Source organism: Bufo bufo, chromosome 1 (genome assembly GCF_905171765.1).
Source record: "Bufo bufo chromosome 1, aBufBuf1.1, whole genome shotgun sequence".
In the NCBI taxonomy this organism is placed as follows: Eukaryota; Metazoa; Chordata; class Amphibia; order Anura; family Bufonidae; genus Bufo; species Bufo bufo.
The window spans coordinates 7,684,447-7,703,647 of NC_053389.1; the positions used below are offsets into that span (position 1 = coordinate 7,684,447).

A 19,201-nucleotide genomic window follows, 5' to 3' on the forward strand; every position below is an offset into this window, starting at 1 on the left:
CCCACCATCTAGGGTGTGCAGATCTCATATATTTCTTGATAACGTATGCTTATGCTTCCAGTAACACAGTCACAAGAAAGCAATTCAGCCACCTCTAAGGGGGAGGTCACTACATATAGCTCATATAGCCACCACTAGGGGGATCTCACTAGATACGATTGTGTACAGTCACCACTAGGGGGAGCTCACTAGATACGATTGTGTACAGTCACCACTAGGGGGAGCTCACTAGATATGATTGTGTACAGTCACCACTAGGGGGATCTCACTAGATACAATTGTGTACAGCCACCACTAGGGGGATCTCACTAGATACGATTGTGTACAGTCACCACTAGGGGGAGCTCACTAGATATGATTGTGTACAGTCACCACTAGGGGGATCTCACTAGATACGATTGTGTACAGTCACCACTAGAGGGAGCTCACTAGATACGATTGTGTACAGTCACCACTAGGGGGAGCTCACTAGATACGATTGTGTACAGTCACCACTAGGGGGAGCTCACTAGATACGATTGTGTACAGTCACCACTAGGGGGAGCTCACTAGATATGATTGTGTACAGTCACCACTAGGGGGAGCTCACTAGATACGATTGTGTACAGTCACCACTAGGGGGAGCTCACTAGATATGATTGTGTACAGTCACCACTAGGGGGAGCTCACTAGATACGATTGTGTACAGTCACCACTAGGGGGAGCTCACTAGATATGATTGTGTACAGTCACCACTAGGGGGAGCTCACTAGATACGATTGTGTACAGTCACCACTAGGGAGAGCTCACTAGATACAATTGTGTACAGTCACCACTAGGGGGAGCTCACTAGATACGATTGTGTACAGTCACCACTAGGGGGAGCTCACTAGATATGATTGTGTACAGTCACCACTAGGGGGAGCTCACTAGATATGATTGTGTACAGTCACCACTAGGGGGAGCTCACTAGATACGATTGTGTACAGTCACCACTAGGGGGAGCTCACTAGATATGATTGTGTACAGTCACCACTAGGGAGAGCTCACTAGATACAATTGTGTACAGTCACCACTAGGGGGAGCTCACTAGATACGATTGTGTACAGTTACCACTAGCGGGATCTCATTAGATATGATTGTGTACAGTCACCACTAGGGGGAGCTCACTAGATATGATTGTGTACAGTCACCACTAGGGAGAGCTCACTAGATACGATTGCGTACAGTTACCATTAGAGGGAGCTCACTAGATACGATTGTGTACAGTCACCACTAGGGGGAGCTCACTAGATACGATTGTGTACAGTCACCATTAGAGGGAGCTCACTAGATACGATTGTGTACAGTCACCATTAGAGGGAGCTCACTAGATACGATTGTGTACAGTCACCACTAGGGGGAGCTCACTAGATATGATTGTGTACAGTCACCTCTAGGGGGATCTCACTAGATATGATTGTGTACAGTCACCACTAGGGGCAGCTCACTAGATACGATTGTGTACAGTCACCACTAGGGGGAGCTCACTAGATACGATTGTGTACAGTCACCACTAGGGGGAGCTCACTAGATATGATTGTGTACAGTCACCACTAGGGGCAGCTCACTAGATACGATTGTGTACAGTCACCACTAGGGGGAGCTCACTAGATATGATTGTGTACAGTCACCACTAGGGGGAGCTCACTAGATATGATTGTGTACAGTCACCTCTAGGGGGATCTCACTAGATATGATTGTGTACAGTCACCACTAGGGGCAGCTCACTAGATACGATTGTGTACAGTCACCACTAGGGAGAGCTCACTAGATATGATTGTGTACAGTCACCACTAGGGGGAGCTCACTAGATATGATTGTGTACAGTCACCACTAGGGGGAGCTCACTAGATACGATTGTGTACAGTCACCACTAGGGAGAGCTCACTAGATACAATTGTGTACAGTCACCACTAGGGGGAGCTCACTAGATACGATTGTGTACAGTTACCACTAGCGGGATCTCATTAGATATGATTGTGTACAGTCACCACTAGGGGGAGCTCACTAGATATGATTGTGTACAGTCACCACTAGGGAGAGCTCACTAGATACGATTGCGTACAGTTACCATTAGAGGGAGCTCACTAGATACGATTGTGTACAGTCACCACTAGGGGGAGCTCACTAGATACGATTGTGTACAGTCACCATTAGAGGGAGCTCACTAGATACGATTGTGTACAGTCACCATTAGAGGGAGCTCACTAGATACGATTGTGTACAGTCACCACTAGGGGGAGCTCACTAGATACGATTGTGTACAGTCACCACTAGGGGGAGCTCACTAGATACGATTGTGTACAGTCACCATTAGAGGGAGCTCACTAGATACGATTGTGTACAGTCACCACTAGGGGGAGCTCACTAGATATGATTGTGTACAGTCACCACTAGGGGGAGCTCACTAGATATGATTGTGTACAGTCACCACTAGGGGGAGCTGTACACACTACATATAGATTTATCCAGCCACCACTACTAGTAGTGTACTCAATGCTATAGAATACAGTGAACTCCTCCTTGTCGTGGGTACAGGATCACAGGCTCCATAGCAATCATATGATTTATAGAAAGTACATTTAAGTTTGAGGCGATTACTTTAAACCAATCCCCTCTCATAACCGATCAAAGCGTGAACTTATGGGAACCCTGTGACCCATACGTCGGGGCATTGTGACTGTCATGTATAGGGACACTATGGCTACTATTTATGTGGTCACTGTAGTTGCTGTGGCTGCACTTATGGGGGCGCTCTGGCTAATACGGAGACTTTATGGCACTTATGGGGGGGCTCTGGCTAACACGGGGACTTTGTGTCTTACAAATATAAGGTCAATTTGGCTGACAGGTTGGTAATTATGGAGGCACTGTGGTTATTATGGGGTAAATGTAACTGGTGCTATTATGAGGTCACTGAGTGCATCTGACATGTATGGGGGGGGTTCTAAAATAAATTATTTTTCAGTAAGATTAGTCTCTATTTTACTTTTCGTGGTCGTTCCAGACATTCCTTAGTTACACGGGAATTCTGGTTTGCAGCTCATATCCCATCCCAGATTACCGGGTGCAGTTATAGCAGCTGGGTGCAGTCATATTACAGCAGCCATTCCTCCCAGACTCCTGCGGAGTCTCTACTTATATAGTTTCGCTATTTACTGAGTGTTAAATGTGTTACAGAAGTAAAGGGTTAACTCTCCACCTCTCCCATCTATATCAGTATCCACACGTGGTCGACGCTCTACATGGATTTCTTTATATTAATACCCCCCAGCAGGACTTCTGAAGAAATACAGACTGTATGTACCTGCTCTGTTCCGGGTCTTTAGCTCCTGGACCATCTTCACTTCAACTTCCAGTATGAAGGGATCACTCATCGGTGAAGTGTCCTCAACCTGACCTGGTTACTGAAAGGAGAGTGAAGGAACCAGAGGTTGTATCACAAGTAGGTGCCGTTTCCTTTGCGGAAAAGCAGGCCAAAGAGAACCCAACTGCTACCTCTATATCTGTAACCCTATAACTCCACAGACTCACAGCTCTTACAGTGCAGAACGAGAGTCCCACCTCTGAGACCTGCTCTTATGTCCAGGACAGGGCCTCATCGTGAATGAAGCATCACCTCTATTGAATGCTGCTGGATTCCAAAAATAGCCAAGCCAGCACTTGGCTATTTTTGGAACTTCCATCCCAATCAATGGAGAAATCTGCACATGCGAGGCATGCACTCCATTCACAGCGGGGCCCTGTTCCTGAGAGCAGGTCTCAGAGGTGGGAGTCTCAGCTATCTGACATGTAAGGCATTTCCTAATGTAACACCCCAGAGTGGTGTTACCACTTCTGTACCTTGCTACTATCGTTTATGTTCTAACCTGTATGTCACTAATATATTTATTTCCAGGTCCCTCAACACTGTATTTATAATAATGTTATGTAACTGTTCATGTAATGCTCATGGATCACCAGCAGGTGGCAGCAAACACGGCAGAGCTGTACTTAGGTAGAAGGGAGCGGAACGCTCCATTCTAACCCCCCAAAGTAGGGAAGTGGGCTAGTCCTATTTCCTGCAGGAAGGGTGGGGACCAGTTAGAGGTAATCTAGCATACCCTCTGCTAGGGGACAGGTGTGCATGGCCACATCTCTGTTGGACGTGCCCAAGCCAGCCAGAGCACCTTAAGCTCTGCTGGCAATCGAGGCCAAAGCTTAGAGCCTCAGGAGCTAGGAAGAAAGTGCCCTGGCCTAATCTAGAGACAGACTACAAAGAAAGAAGTGTAGAATACAGAAGAAGATGAGTTAAACAGCCAGCCTGTCAGTACAGCAGAGTCAGAGAGGAAAGCAGAATTGAGTTTGCCTGCCAGTTTTAATGCTAAAGCCTGCTGGAACCAAGACTAACCCTGTGAACAGTGTTGGAGAACGTTTATTCAAGTAAAGCTGCAATTGAACTTCATCTCAAGGTCTGGACTCAAGTTATTATTTTATCCCTCAATTATTCCCCCTATTTGTTGCTTCGGAGCCAACGCCTGGGGTCCAGCAGTATCCAGGTAGGAGCACTGTGACACATATAAAGGGACATTTTAGGCTGCAACATACCACTCGGCATATCCTACATCTAGGTCGCATTTTAAAGGCCCCTAGGGGGAGGTGCCCGTTGCACTATCAATATGCTATAAATGTCCAGATGGGAATACCCCTTTAAGGTGGCAGTCTTACCATAAGAACTTGTCAGGTTATATCTGATTAGTGGGGGTTCTATTGTTGTGTTTCCCACCGATCAGCAGAATAGGGTCCTGGAGTCTACAGGGTAAATGATGTTCCAGTCTTCAATATGGGACGTCCAGAGATATGGGAGTGCTGTATTTGGCGTGTCTTCAGTGGTCTGATAGGTATGATATGGAGTTTGGTACCATCTAGTGGACAGAATGATATGACACTTTAACAACAGATTGATAGTGGACTGAAGGACCATGAACAGCTAATTGACCACGAGCATCATATACCCCAAAGTTCAGGTTATCCAATCTTCACATCATGTCTTGGAGATACCCGGACCTAAAATATCTCTGGGCCTTGTCCAGTCTTACATATTTGTTTTAGCAGTTCATGGACTGAAGTGAGACTCTCTGTATGGTCACCTGAGCTGAGGGCAGTTTGTGTAGTACGAACCAGAGAAAAACTCAATATAAACGACGAAGAGGCTGTATAAACCTTTCAAACAGCTGATAAGTGGGGTCCCTAGAGTTGTGCCATTCCTTTCTTCAGCTCTACCCACAAGTGTTCGATTGGGTTGAGGTCTGAGGGCTTTGGTGTCCAATCCAGCACCTCTACTTCATGGAACCATTTCTTCTTTGATCTTGACATATGCTTCGGGTCGTTGTCCTTCTGGAACACTATGTTGTCCTTCTCATACCCATAGTACTCGAGTGTATGAAGTAACTCGTCTTATAGGATACTCACAGATGGCTCAGCATTGAGACCACCATCGATCCTGGTCAAGTATCCAACAACGTTGGCTGTGAAACAACCCCATATCATCAGGCTTCCTCCACCGAACTTGACAGTTTCTACAATTTCCCAATACATTATCCCCCTCTTCCAGGCCCATTTTCACCCATCAGAGCCCAGTCTATTGAGTTTCATCGCTCCAAATCCAATCTTCTACTGTCCACTGTTTGTACTTTTTTTCAATCTGAAGCCGACACTTCTTACGACAATATTGAAGTCGAGGCTTCTTCTTTTTTTGGGCCATCATTTCAGACTTGTGTAATGCACGTCGCACGGTGCTTGCATGGACGTCTGAAATCTCACTATCATGAAGCATACGAGATGCCTCCACTGCCGTGTTTGTTGCACCAGAACTGATAGACCTAGTGATGAGCTGACTTCTTGACGCCGATATTTTGCCTGAAAGTCCACCTCTTGGCTTTGGAATGGATGGATGGACTTCATTTCGTATTCTTCTGACTGTCATGGCCTCACATGATGCAGTTTGGGAGCTTTCTTGGCCAAGATTCTGCTATCGATGAGCTGGACGATTCATTTTCTCTTTTCTTGGGAAATCTTCTTCATGGCAGCTCCTGGATTTGAACCAATGACCTTTCACTTGGGAATCAACCTAATAACACACTAAGCTATTAGGGAATGTGAGGACAGGTTGTAATTTGTAGTTTACAAGAAGAAAAAGATTGTTCCACCAACAGTAGCAGAACAGTAACAATGCAGTGACAGGAGAAGAATCTGCAGAACTAATCAGATGCTAAATACTGTAGCTGCAAGTCCAATGTATGTATGAGATAGCTGAGATGACCGTCTATAAAATGATGGAAGTCTCACGTCTGAAGCTATAGTGGATGGTGAGATATGGAACCTGAAAGTCAGAAGTTCTAAACATTGTTACCCTTTTGCTCGTCAGTGTATGTCACACCTGTAACCTGGGGTGTCAGCGGGTGCCTCCGTTTATCAGGCCGCTCTCCTTAATATACAGAGAAATATATAGAGAAAAGTATTAGGCCCCTCCACATTCCACTTGAGGAGCTTTTATTACATCTCATTGTACATTGATAGTCATTAACATGGAGTTGTTCCCCTACAGTAAAGAACCAGCTCCTGAGGTGACTACTCCACAGATTCACAGCTCTTACAGTAAGTAACCTCAAGTCTGCGCTCACCTTTTCTGCACAGGAATACTCACTACTCTTATATTAACTCTTTCCTGCAACATCACAGAGAAAAATGACTTTTCATGTAAAACGTAACTTTTACTATCAAATGTTAAAATAATACCCCATATATATATAAATAATTAATCACGAACAATGTCAGATATTTAGACAAAGCCTTACTTAGGACGTGTCCAGGATAGTACAATCCGATGAAACAAAAATACGGCAACTTACAGTTTGGAGACCGTGGACCTGGCCAGAGGATAAACGAGAGGTGAAGTCAGGACAGGGGGAGGTGGGAAAAAAAAAATGAATGTGTCCATCAATGTTACCCCTGCCTACAGGCGGAGCACCTCAAACCTGGCCACTGCACTCACCTTCCCCGTTCTACCCAGAAGCCTGCACCCACTGCTACTTCTTTCCTTCAACCAAAAGGGTCCTCATCCAGTCTCATTCTTCTCCTGCAGGCCGCACCCTGCGCTTCTCTGTTCAGCCTGTTCTCCCCGCGCATAGAGCATGTGCTTATTGGCTCTTAAAAGGCCAGTGCTCTCCCACCCTAATTCTTCCCCACCGTGGACTTATTTCACAGATTCGCATTAACTCTGCCTGGCCTGACCTCTGCCTGTTTCCTGACTATGAGTATTGCCTGACCTCTTGGAGCTTCACACCAATGTTTCTGCAGCAAAGTTCAGATCCCTGTACAGGGGTTAAAGGCTGAAAACCAGGGGAATGACAGGATAACGCCCTCAGGACTATCCCAAAGTCAAACTAGTTCGAACCGTCCTCAGGAAGACCTTGGTGGTCTGGCACAGACAGGCGCGATGTAGTGACATCATCATCTAGGTGCCAAACAAACAGAAGCAGAACTGCTTTGCTCTGTTTATCATGTGAACATGGGATGAATGAGTATTCTATTTGGAATTACCAAGGGGGCATCACTCTGTTTGGGGGAAACTTATAGGGGCCTCATACAGTATGTGTGCTCTTATTGGCTACTCAATGCATGAGGGTCACTTAAGTAGGCATCACTCTGTGCGGCTCATTGTAACATGTTTATCTCCATGATACATGGGACATTATTACATTTTGGTGGGTATGTAGAAGGCGGGTAATCACAGTGCCCCCTGAAGGGCAGAGATAGGAGCTACCTGTGTAATGCAGTGCATCCTCAGATAGAGCACAGTACAGAAGAAGAGATGGTGGAGTGAAATCTAAAATTCAGGATGGCGTCTAATCAGAAGCAGACAGAAGGCAGAGCGGCAGAGAAGAGTGAAATGTATAATCTACCCCAGGATAGGAGATGAGTGTCTCATCCCTGGGGGGCCCACCGCTGGTAGCCCGCCATTCCCAAGAATGGGGGTCTCATGTCTCCAGCTCCTCCTCAGTGCAGAAGAGTTTAAGCTCTGCTGTGGTGAAATATGCCACCCAAGTCTATCGATGGAGATAGGCAAGTACAACCGAGGACCTCGAAAACCTCAAAAAAAAAAAAAAAGGCCTGTGAAAAATATAAAAAATCCACCACAAACGTGAAAAAAATGACATGAAAAAATATGAGAATTCACTGTATTTTATTACAAGCATTAAAAAAATGCTGCAGAAATACTCCCAGGTGGATTCACTAATCCTATCTAACTATTCTCCACAAAAAAGTGACTTCTTCAGTTTTATGTCGCACTCGCTACTTTAAAAAAATGCTGAGGCTTAGTGAGAGGAAGCGAGGTCTCCCACCAACTGACTAATTATAATTTATGCAAGAAACTAGCATAAATGACACCAGATTTTGGTTTCTCGGACTGCCAGAAGATGGTGAATATTAGAAGAGGTCTGTGCTCCTTACATTTGGTGCCTCTTACTCCAGCACAATTCTTATTAAAGGGGGAATAAAGAAAATGAAAATACTTAAAGAGGACCTTGCACCACTCCTGACATGTCTGTTTTAATAGCTTTATGCATTCCCCCTGTGATAACAATTCTGGAACATCTTTTCTTATGTCTCTATGTTCTGCCGTTCCTTTATCATTTCTACTAGAAGTTATGAATGAATTGCTAGCAGTCTGCAGTAAGGGTACAGAGGGGCGGTAACCAGTTGGGGGTGTGTCCCTGCACAGACTCACTCTATCCAATCAGCGCTGCCATTTTCAGACTGTGCAGGTACACCCCCAACTGGTGACCTCCCCTCTGTACCCTTACTTAAGGCTAATAGCAATTCATTCATAACTTCTAGTAGAAATAAAGGAATTGCACAACAAACAGATATAAGAATAGATGTTCCAGAATTGTTATTACATGGGGAATGCATGAAGCTATTAAACCAGACATGTCAGGAGAGGTGAAAGGTCATCTTTAAACATTACTTTTTTATCTTCCTCTTCTACATGAAGGACGTATATATATGTATGTTCCGCGATCACTCAAAAACGCAACCATCCATTTCAACGAAACTTGGTATACACATCCCTTGCTACCTGGAAAGAAATCTTGTGGGGGTCATTCGCCCCTACACAGCAGCTGCATGGAGTTTGTATGCTCCAACTGTTTTTGCTACACACATATTGCTCTGTAACTCAGAAACTCATCGATCAATTTCTACTAAACTTGGTCCACATATCATTTACTTTCTGGGAAAGAATACTGTGGAAGTAACATGCTGGTACACAATGAGTTTCTGTCTGTCCCGACGTCTGTCTGTCCCGACGTCTGTCTGCCTGTTCATTATGCGCGACCAAATGACTGGACCGATCTTCACCAAATTTGGCACACAGGTACATCAGGTGTCCGGGCAGGTTTTAGACCAGGTCTCAGCTCTCTAGGACGTACCGTTCCTGAGATTGTCCCTTATCACCCTTAGAAACTCACAGGCCCTTAGTCTCCACATACACACAGTTTTACTCCAGGTTTCCATAACAACCCAGACATTTTTCTTCACTGCTGTAGGTCAGATTTAGGCTAGAGTTACACGACGACATGTGTCGCCTGACAATAAGTCTCATGACACATAGGGTGCAACTACACTGCAACTACATGTGTCTCGCAACATTGATATCACACCAACAATTTTTATAATGATAGTTTATAGTGTTGCACTGTGACATGTGACATGGTACGACTGCTATGTGACAGTCGCACAAAAATCCATCTTCCTGGGTGATTGGGACAGGTTTTGTGTGTACTAATAGGATGGCGGACAGTTTTTTCCCCCTGATGATTGCTCCCCAGACAAAATGAGCCATTATAACTAATGAAAGGTATTTGTGTATATATTTTTATAATAAAGTAATGTTTAAGTATTTTCATTTTCTTAATTCCCAGAGAACCCCTTTAAGGGGGAAGGGGGGAATTGAGCCAGAATTTTTACATTTTTAAACCACTCCAGTTGGTGATAAAAGTGGGCGTGGTTAGGTATTTAAATTAGATACACTTCAGATTTATCAACTGATATCTTTGTGATCTCTGTGACATCACAATGTGTAACGTCCCCAGATCCTTATATGAGTGACATCACCAGATTTCTATGTGACATAATCAAATCTCTATGTGAGTGACATAATCAAATGTCAATGTGAGATTACCAGATTTCTGTGTGTGACACCCCCATATCTCTATTGTGACACCACCAGATCTCTATATGACATCACCAGATCTCTATGTGACACCTCCAGATCTCTATGTGACATCACCAGATCTCTATGTGACACCTCCAGATCTCTATGTGACATCAGCAGATCTGTATGTGACATTGGCAGCTCGGTATTAATGACATCACTAGATCTCTGTGACATCACCTGAGTGTATAGATCCAGCTGATCTCTTGTTCTCATACAATAAGGGCACCTTCAGTCTCTGAATGGAGGATGTTTGTGAAGTATCCTTAGATTGAAGCTGATGTCTGCAGATCCGGCTGCTCGACCCCCGGGAGGTGAAGGTGGTGGAGCAGTAAATAAATTCTCCTGTCGGCTAATGTAGTATTACATCAGGCTCCCAGGGCAGGTGGAAAGTTGTTCAGTCGCCCCCCTCACACACACCAGAACCCAGCAAATCAATCGACAACCCTGAAACACTAATCAGACAAAAAAAACTGAGACAAGCTTCCATAGTCGCAGAATGGCACTGGAAGAAAACCCAGACCAAGGAGGACTTCATCTCATACAAAGAAACTGTTCTCAAATTCAGGTCTGCACTCGCCTCTTCTAAACAGGACTACTTTACTACTCTCATATCATCTTACTCCTGTAACCCCAAACAACTGTTTAATACCTTTAACTCTCTACTCTGTCTCCCTGTGCCCCCTCCCAAACCCCTCATCTCAGCTGAAGACTTTGTCTCATATTTCAGAGATAAAATCTGTAAAAGCTTTAAACACCCCCACTACACCCCTACACAGCCCCCCAAAGCTCTTCCCACATAACCCAGTTTACCACCATCACAGAAGAAAAGCTTTCCAACTTAGTCTCCAAGTCACACCTTGTTAGGGGGGAATATTAATCACCAATATTTATGCAAATATCGGTAATTAATATTCATAAATAGGAGGAACCGTCTATTAATGACTCCGCCTATTTATACCTATATCATAACATAAATAAACCTAGCTAGGTTAACCTATTTAGCTATGTTAACTAGCTAACTACTTCTGTTACCTATACACTCCACTGAACTACCTGCGACTATTGCTGCGGCGCCTTATAATACAAAAGACTACACACTGTGCTTAAATATAAGGTATTTATTAACACACTATAACAGTCTAATATTTTCTTATAATTATATATATCTATATCAATGGAATAGATATATATATGTATAGCAGCACACAGCAATATGTAAGTACACACACAATAACAACACACTAATACGGTTTTAACTACACTAACACAGTCCCAAGTTCCACCCCACACACTAGCTATACAATGCAATTATACACTTACATACACACAAATATCAGTAACCCACCCGCCTAGCTACTCACTGTCCCTACGGGGTACAAGGGGTATAATCACACAATTGTGGCTCTGCAGGGGTTAATACCTGCAGGCCAAGGAACACAGGGTTCTGGGAAAGGCAGGGTAAGGGGTCACTCAGTAAAGGGTTAACACCTGGTATGGCAGGGGTTATTAGGGGTTAATGCTCTGCAGGGACAGGAGAGCAGAGCACTGAAAGGGTTGTTTGCAGAGCAGGGGAATGCTCTGCAGAGAACAGTGCACTGAAGAGGTTAATGCTCTGCAGAGACTTGCAGAGCCGGGGAACAGAGCATTGAAGGGGTTAATGGCAGGGGGCAGTGAGATCCCAGGGCAAATGCAGGAAAGGATTAGGGGTTCAGGGCAGCAGGGGTTGAGGAGGAGGCAGGACAGGGAAAGCGATACTTAGTCTGTTCAACTTCTGCTCCGTCCTTCTGCTCTTCTCCTCTGGGCTGCTCTGGGCTCAACTACTCAGCCCTCTCCAACTCTCTTCTGAGCTCTTGTTCCGGGTCAGGTATGTGCAGGGCTCAGTGCTGCCTGCGCTCGCTCTCCTCTCTGTGGGGGTGACCGGTCATCTCTTCAGAGCGCAGCACATCGCTGCCTGCGCTCTCCTGTCTGGAGGGGTCCCGTTCTGAGCACCGGATGCGCTCTCCTTCAGGGGGGGTTCCAATCTGCCCGAGCGCAGTGCTGCTGGGGTATTTAAACCCCGCAGCGCTCTCGCCCGTTTTTCCCGCCCTGCACCAGCCCGCACTCCCAGGCAGGGGGATCCTTTGATCCTCCCGCCTGTGGAGATATCGCACATCTCTGGCGCTGTAATTACAGCGCCGGAGGTGAGCGGCACACAGGGGCGTGGGAACTCTGTTCCCATGTCCCTGTTAGGCATACCATCTCCAGCGCTGCCGGAGATGGTGACAAAGGGCAGAGGATCTTTATTGATCATCTGTCTTTTGAAGAGGCCGAAACTGGACATAATTGTCCAGTTGTCAGTCTCTCCCCACCCAGCAGGCACATTCCAGAGGGGGGCATCCATGGGAGCTTCTGGGCACAGTTTAACTGTATATATATACACTTATAGATGCTTGGGGCACATCCATAAGTATATATATATATACATATATATAAAACAGGGGGTCTGAATGGGCAGCAATAAGCCCACCTATACATATATACATAGAGATGTATGCTGACAAGGGGGCATACATACATCTCTATGTATACACCTACCACCTGGACTGGCCCATGCAAAAGGGCCAATATATATATGCATATTTGTAAGGGCATATATATACATATATATAAATCCAACACTTCCCTCAACACACCTCACCACCCAATCCCATCCCACCTAATCCCTAACCTCACACTATAGTTATCCCTGCCCTAACCCGCCCTACAACCTATCGCTAACCACTGGCGTCTTCTGTTGTGTCACTGTCACAACCATACTCGAGAACCCCTCCCTGGACCTATCCTCTTCATCCAGCTAAATTTTCCTCTCACCTCTTATCCCACTCACTTTTTGATCAGATGCAATCCGGCTTCAGACAACTGCAAATAACTGCACTGAAACTGCCCTAACCAAAGTCGCCAATGATCTGATAGCTGCCAAAGCTAAACGTCACTACTCTGTGCTCCTCCTTCTTGACCAACTGTCGACCACTCTCTTCACCTACAAATCCTCTCTTCCCTTGGCATCAAAGACTTAGCCCTCTCTTGGATTTCATACCTCATCGACAGAACCTTCAGCATTTCCTATTCATACACCACCTCCTCCTCGGGCCCTCTCTCTGTTGGTGTCCCTCAAGGCTCTGTCCTGGATCTTTGGACAGAGAATCCCATGGCTTCCAATACCACCTCTATGGTGACGACACTCAAATCTACCTCTCTGGCCCAGATGTTGCTTCCCTCCTATCCCGAATCCAAGCGTGTAAAACTCAACATGGAAAAAACTGAATTTAGTGTCTTTCCCCCATGTAACTCAGCCCCCCTACCTAACCTGTCCATCAAAGTTAATAGCACCACAATTTATCCAGTCTCGCAGGCCCGCTGTCTGGGGGTAACATTGGATTCTGCCCTGTCCACACATCCAAACCCTCACGTCCACCTTTTCAACTGAAGAACATCTCTCGTATTCGCGCCTTCCTCATCCCTGAGTCAACTAAGAAACTAGTGCATGCTCTCATCATTATGTGAGATGGGGAAACAGCTCTCCTTGTCTGAACACTGTTTGCGTAGATTAAATTAAATGTTCTGGACTGACATTCTGCTGTTTGGCCACAAGATTCTGCTGTTTCCTAAACACAGCTACAGACTGCACATATATCTCTATATTCATGAGAGAGGTGGGGTTTACACAGAGTCTAGAGAGAAGAGAAGGAGAGAGCAGCCATCTTAGAGGGAGGTGAAACTAAGGAACTGTGTAAGCAGAGAATCTGACGTCATCCAGGTGTGAGAGCATCCCTCAGTGACCAGGGCTGCAGCTAAGTGAAGCTGATCATGTCTAAGACCCTGATTCTGTCCAGAGTAAGGAGGATTGCTGCCAGGAACGCTGATGAGAGCAGAGGAGCAAAGCAACATACACTGCGGTACCGCATGCTTGTTAGAGAGACATTTGTTCTCTTCAGGGTCACCAACGGATGCAAAGCAGACCCAGGTCGGTAAGATCGTGCACGCACCTCATCACAGTGTTGGCACCTAGAGACTGAGACCAGGCCTGTAGTTAGTTAGTTAGGGTTTCTGTTTGTGTCAGGGCACACGTGTTACTACTGTTCATTTCAAGGACTCTGCTCAGGAGGAATACTCAGGCACGTGCTACAGGACCAGTTATGGGAGGGGGAATACTGTAGAACTTGATTAGATTGTAAGCTATTGTGCTGCACCTCAGGCTAGCCTGTAACACACAACCCATACAGTGGTTCTTGATTTTAGGGTAATAACAGGTAAGGTGTGGCAGTTTAGTTGTTCTCGCCAGTAGGTAAATTACTGCACTTTCCTCCTTCATCCATCAGAGGGTGCCGTGCTGTGCAGCACAAGGGTCACAGCCTTCGGGCTGGGTGTATGTAAAATTATTGTATGTTCCCAGCATCTGTGGTTGTGTTTATTGCCACATTTAAGTAAAATTCTGTTTTGGCAAAAGCTGGTGTTGGGGTTACTTTTCTCGTTCGTGACTTCACTGTATCCTGGGGAGCCCACCCCGGTACACGGCTTACATCTTGGCATAGTCGGCAGGATACAGTGACGGTTATGGACATGAACACGGCAGGAGATCTTCCCCCGGCGGCAATGGCGCCGCTCCAGGACCCAACTCAGGGTGCGCCAGTACAAGGCCAACTTGCCCCTACACCTCTGATACAGCTTGCCCCCGCCATTCCCGTACCAGTAGGATACATCCCCGTGGGGGCGCTGTTGCGTCATATGCCAAAATTTGATGGTAAAAATATGACGTTGCAGGACTGGACTGAAAGGGTGTGAAGTACGGTTAGAATGTGTAACCTGACTCCCGAGCTGCAGACAGATATTGTATTGGGGGGTCTAGAGGGTGACGTCTGACAGACAGTGATGGTAAGGCCCAAATCCGAGAGAGACACCCTAGAGAATATATTCTCCTTGCAGGAGAGAGCCCAGGGGGGGCGTGCTAAAGTAGTGCAGCTGTGGAGCCACTTCTTCAACCAACCACAGCGAGAGGGCGAGACCCTGATGCAGTAGTCCAATGCCCTACAGGAGACACTAAATGAAATACAGCGGCGAGATCCTGAGGTCATGGGAGCCTTCCAGGAGGTGGACTGGCTGCTACGAGACCAGTTCATAGTGGGGCTCTCCAACAAGTTCTTACGGGATAAATTGCAAGAGATGACACAGACCATGGCCGACATGACATTCTACAATGTCTACCTAGCCGCCATAGAGAGAGAGGAAGAGAACATGCCTGTGGTGGCGAGAGTAGTGGGTAGGACCCATGCTACAGAGGATCAGTCGGGGTCGGAAGACTCAGAGTCCTTAAAGGATGTGGTCCAGGCCCTGCAGACAGAATTGAGAGAACTTCGGCTGGAAGTGTCCCAGATGAAGGCAGAATCTCCCCGGCCTCCAGAAATGACCCCAGCACCCCGAGCCACTCCACCCAGGATAGCTCAGGCACGGGGCATGTCAAAAAAGGGCCCCTCTGTTCGGCTTGTCAACAGTACGGCCATATGGCAAGAGAGTGCCCAGAACAGATGAAGTCAGAGCCGACGTTAAACTTCCAACCGCCGCAGTAGCTGGGCATCCTGCGGTGGTATGCCAGAAGCTAAGCCCTATGCGTGAGAAACACGACCTGTATGCCAGCAGCCCCGTTATGGAAGCCGAGTTGGAAGGCCATAAGGTATGCTGCCTAGTTGATACAGGGTTGGAGTGCACCCTTATGCCTCTGGAGTTCTTTGAAAGACACTTTGGACATATGATGGAGCTGGAAGACGGAAGCATCAACAGGCTGACCTGGACATCCGAGGTATAGTTTAGATGCGGGTCCGACTGTTTGGGGAAGACGACGGCAAGAAGGGGGTCGTGCTGGTGGACCATTCTTCCCGGAGAGGAATGGATATTACACTAGGTATGAATGTGCTGAGAGACCTAGACCATCAAATCTTTGCCAAAGAAGGGCCAAAGTATTGGCAACAGGCCACCACACACCGGCCAACCCAGAAGGTTCTACAGCAGATGGTGAGGCAAAATGTCCTGTCGGCCCATTGGAGATGTGAGGGTGCCGCGGAAGACCCCGGTGAAGATCCCACCTCGACAAGAACAAATATTGATGCTGCTGGTGGGGGCTGGACAACAGCTGAATGGACTGGAGGTCCTGATCGAGCCCGCTTACCAAGAGGAAATGCAGACTCGCCCACTGGTAGCTCGGGCCCTCACTATTGTGAAGGATGGATGTGTGCCTGTACGCTGCCTCAATGTTAAAGACTGTGAGTTTACCGTTCTTGGGAATACCTTGCTGACCAAAGTTTATATGTTTGAAGGAGACATACCTCGATGAAGGGGCTTTACGCTACAGCCAGATAGGAGATCAGCCTAGACCTATGCTGTAGAGTTCCATCAAAGGGAGACCCCAACAGCGGAATGTAACAGTCGAGTGATTATGGCCCGGATAGGGGTGGACTGCAAGACCCTGACTCTAGGACAACAAAAGTTGCTGGAAGACACCCTTTGGGAATTTCAGGAGGCGTTCTCGAGACATGATGAGGACTTTGGGTGTGCTTCCGCCATTGAACACAAAATCCCCACCGGCGATGCTGCACCGATCAGGGAATGTTACCGGCAAATCCCGCCTAAAATGTACCAGGAGGAGTAGGACATGGTGGCCAGCATGTTAGAAAACCAGGTGATCCAGGAGAGTCAAAGTCCCTGGGCTGTTCCAGTAGTCTTGGTGAGGAAGAAAGATGGGAGTCTCCGGTTCTGCGTGGATTATCGGAAGCTGAATGCCCAGACCGCCTGGGATGCCTACCCCCTTCCGCGGAATGAGGAGTCGTTGTCCGCTAAGTTCTTCTCGACTCTTGACCTGGCCAGTGGGTATTGGTAGGTACCGGTGGCCAAGAAGGACAAATCAAAGACGAACTTCATCCTACCTATGGGACTCTACGAGTTTAACTGGATGCCCTTCGGCCTTTCCAATGCCCCGTGAACATTGCAGCGGTTGATGGAGCACTGTCTGGGAGATCTCAACTTCGAGTCAGTATTGATATACCTGGATGACATCATAGTGTTTGGGGCCTCCTTTGAGGATCACCTCCAGAAGCTGCGACAGGTCCTAAGACAGCTGCGAGACCATGGGCTCAAGATCAAGCCCAAGAAGTGCAAACTGTTTAGACAGCAGATAAAGTATTTGGGACATTTGGTCACCCAGGAGGGGGTAAAGCTGGCCCCCAGCAAGGTGGAGACTGTTTAGAAGTGGCCCCAGCCGAGTACACTATGAGAGGTGCGGGCGTTCGTGGGACTGACCGGCTACTACAGGAGGTTTATACCCAAATTTGCTTATTTGGTGGGCCCATTAAACAAGATATTAAGGGGCACTGCGAGGGGCCCGAATAATCATCCCATGAGTGGGGACCCCGGCAACAAGAGGTCTTTGAAGCAGTGAAGGAGGAGCTGACCACTGCCCCGATTCTGGCTTATGTTTGGTTTGACACCCCATTCCTGCTGTACACTGACGGAAGTCTACATGGTTTGGGGGCCGTGTTATCCCAAGTCCAGGATGGACATGAGAGAGTCATTGCCTGTGGTAGCTGGTCTCTGAGGGAGTCAGAGCGCAACCCTGACAACTATAGCTCCTTTAAATTGGAACTACTATCACTGGTGTGGGCCATGACTGAAAGGTTCGCGGAGTACCTGACAGGTGCAGAGGTGACCGTGATGACGGACAACAACCGTCACATCTGGAGAATGCCAAGCTTGGGCAAAGGTGGTTGGCTCAACTTTCTAAGTACCAATACCGCATCAAGTTCCGGTCAGGTAGGGAGAACGGCAATGCCGACGCACTCTCTCGAGTCCCTGCGGGGTTGTCGGCACAGAGTGCTGATGAGGAGATGGAGGACACTGAAACTCCTGACCTTGGTCGATTACCCATGTTCCAGGACGTGGCACATTCAAGTGAGGTGGCGTCTGGGATGCAAATGTTGCTGGGAAAGACGTTGGCTGATTGGGAGAGGTTCCAGAATGGCTGCCCGGACCTGTGGAAAGTGAAAGAATGGGTCCGAATCAAGATCTGGCCTCAGCCAGAAGAGCGGGCCCGTCTGACTTCAGAGGGCCAAAAGTTGTTGAGGCAGTGGGATAAGCTGACTGTTTCCCAGGGCCTCCTGTGTTGGACCATATACTTGCAATCAGAGTTGCAGTAACGGCGACAGATTGTCATCTCCATGTCATTGGGACCGGAGGCTGCACGGGAAGCCCATGAGAGGGGTGCCCATTTTGGGAGCGATAAAACGTTTAAGTGGCTACAACGGCTGGTATACTGTTCAGATTTGGCAGACATGGTGGCCGAGGCATGTCCTAAGTGTCGGCCCTGCGAGCTGAGTAAGAGTACTGAACAGGAGGCTCATGTCCAGGCCATCTGGACCTTAGCACCCCTAGAGCTCCTTATGATCGATTACGTACAGATTGGGTAGTCTACCTCGGGACACTCATACTGTTTAGTCATGACAGATCATTTCACAAAGTATGCGGTGGCTGTACCCACCAGAGACCAGACGGCAGAGCTGGCCATTGAAACGGTCTGCAAGCACTTTATACAGGTGTTCGGGTGTCCACGGAGGATACATTCAGGCCAGGGGGCATGTTTTCAGGGTACTCTAGAAAAAAATTTGTACCAACTGTATGGGATCGAACGTTCACGCACCACCCCATATCACCCCCAGGGAAACTGGGCGTGTGAGTGGTTTAACCGCACCTTGCTCCAGATACTGCGAACTTTGGAGGACAGCCAAAAGGCTTGTTGGCCCAAGTTCCTACCTGAACTGATGTGGGCCTATAACAACAGGGTACACAGTACCACCGGATACTCCCCACATATGCTCGTGTTTGGGAGAGCTGAACGCG

At 47.2% G+C, this 19,201-nt stretch overlaps 1 long non-coding RNA gene across 1 annotated transcript; it reads right to left on the bottom strand.

Moving 5' to 3' along the window:
* Positions 1-1,563: 1,563 nt before the first annotated feature.
* LOC120991175 lies at positions 1,564-2,042 on the bottom strand. Its single transcript, XR_005776523.1, has 2 exons — positions 1,853-2,042; positions 1,564-1,692 (listed from the first exon to the last, which is right to left on the bottom strand). It is a non-coding gene; the product is annotated as an uncharacterized LOC120991175 (long non-coding RNA).
* Positions 2,043-19,201: the final 17,159 nt, after the last annotated feature.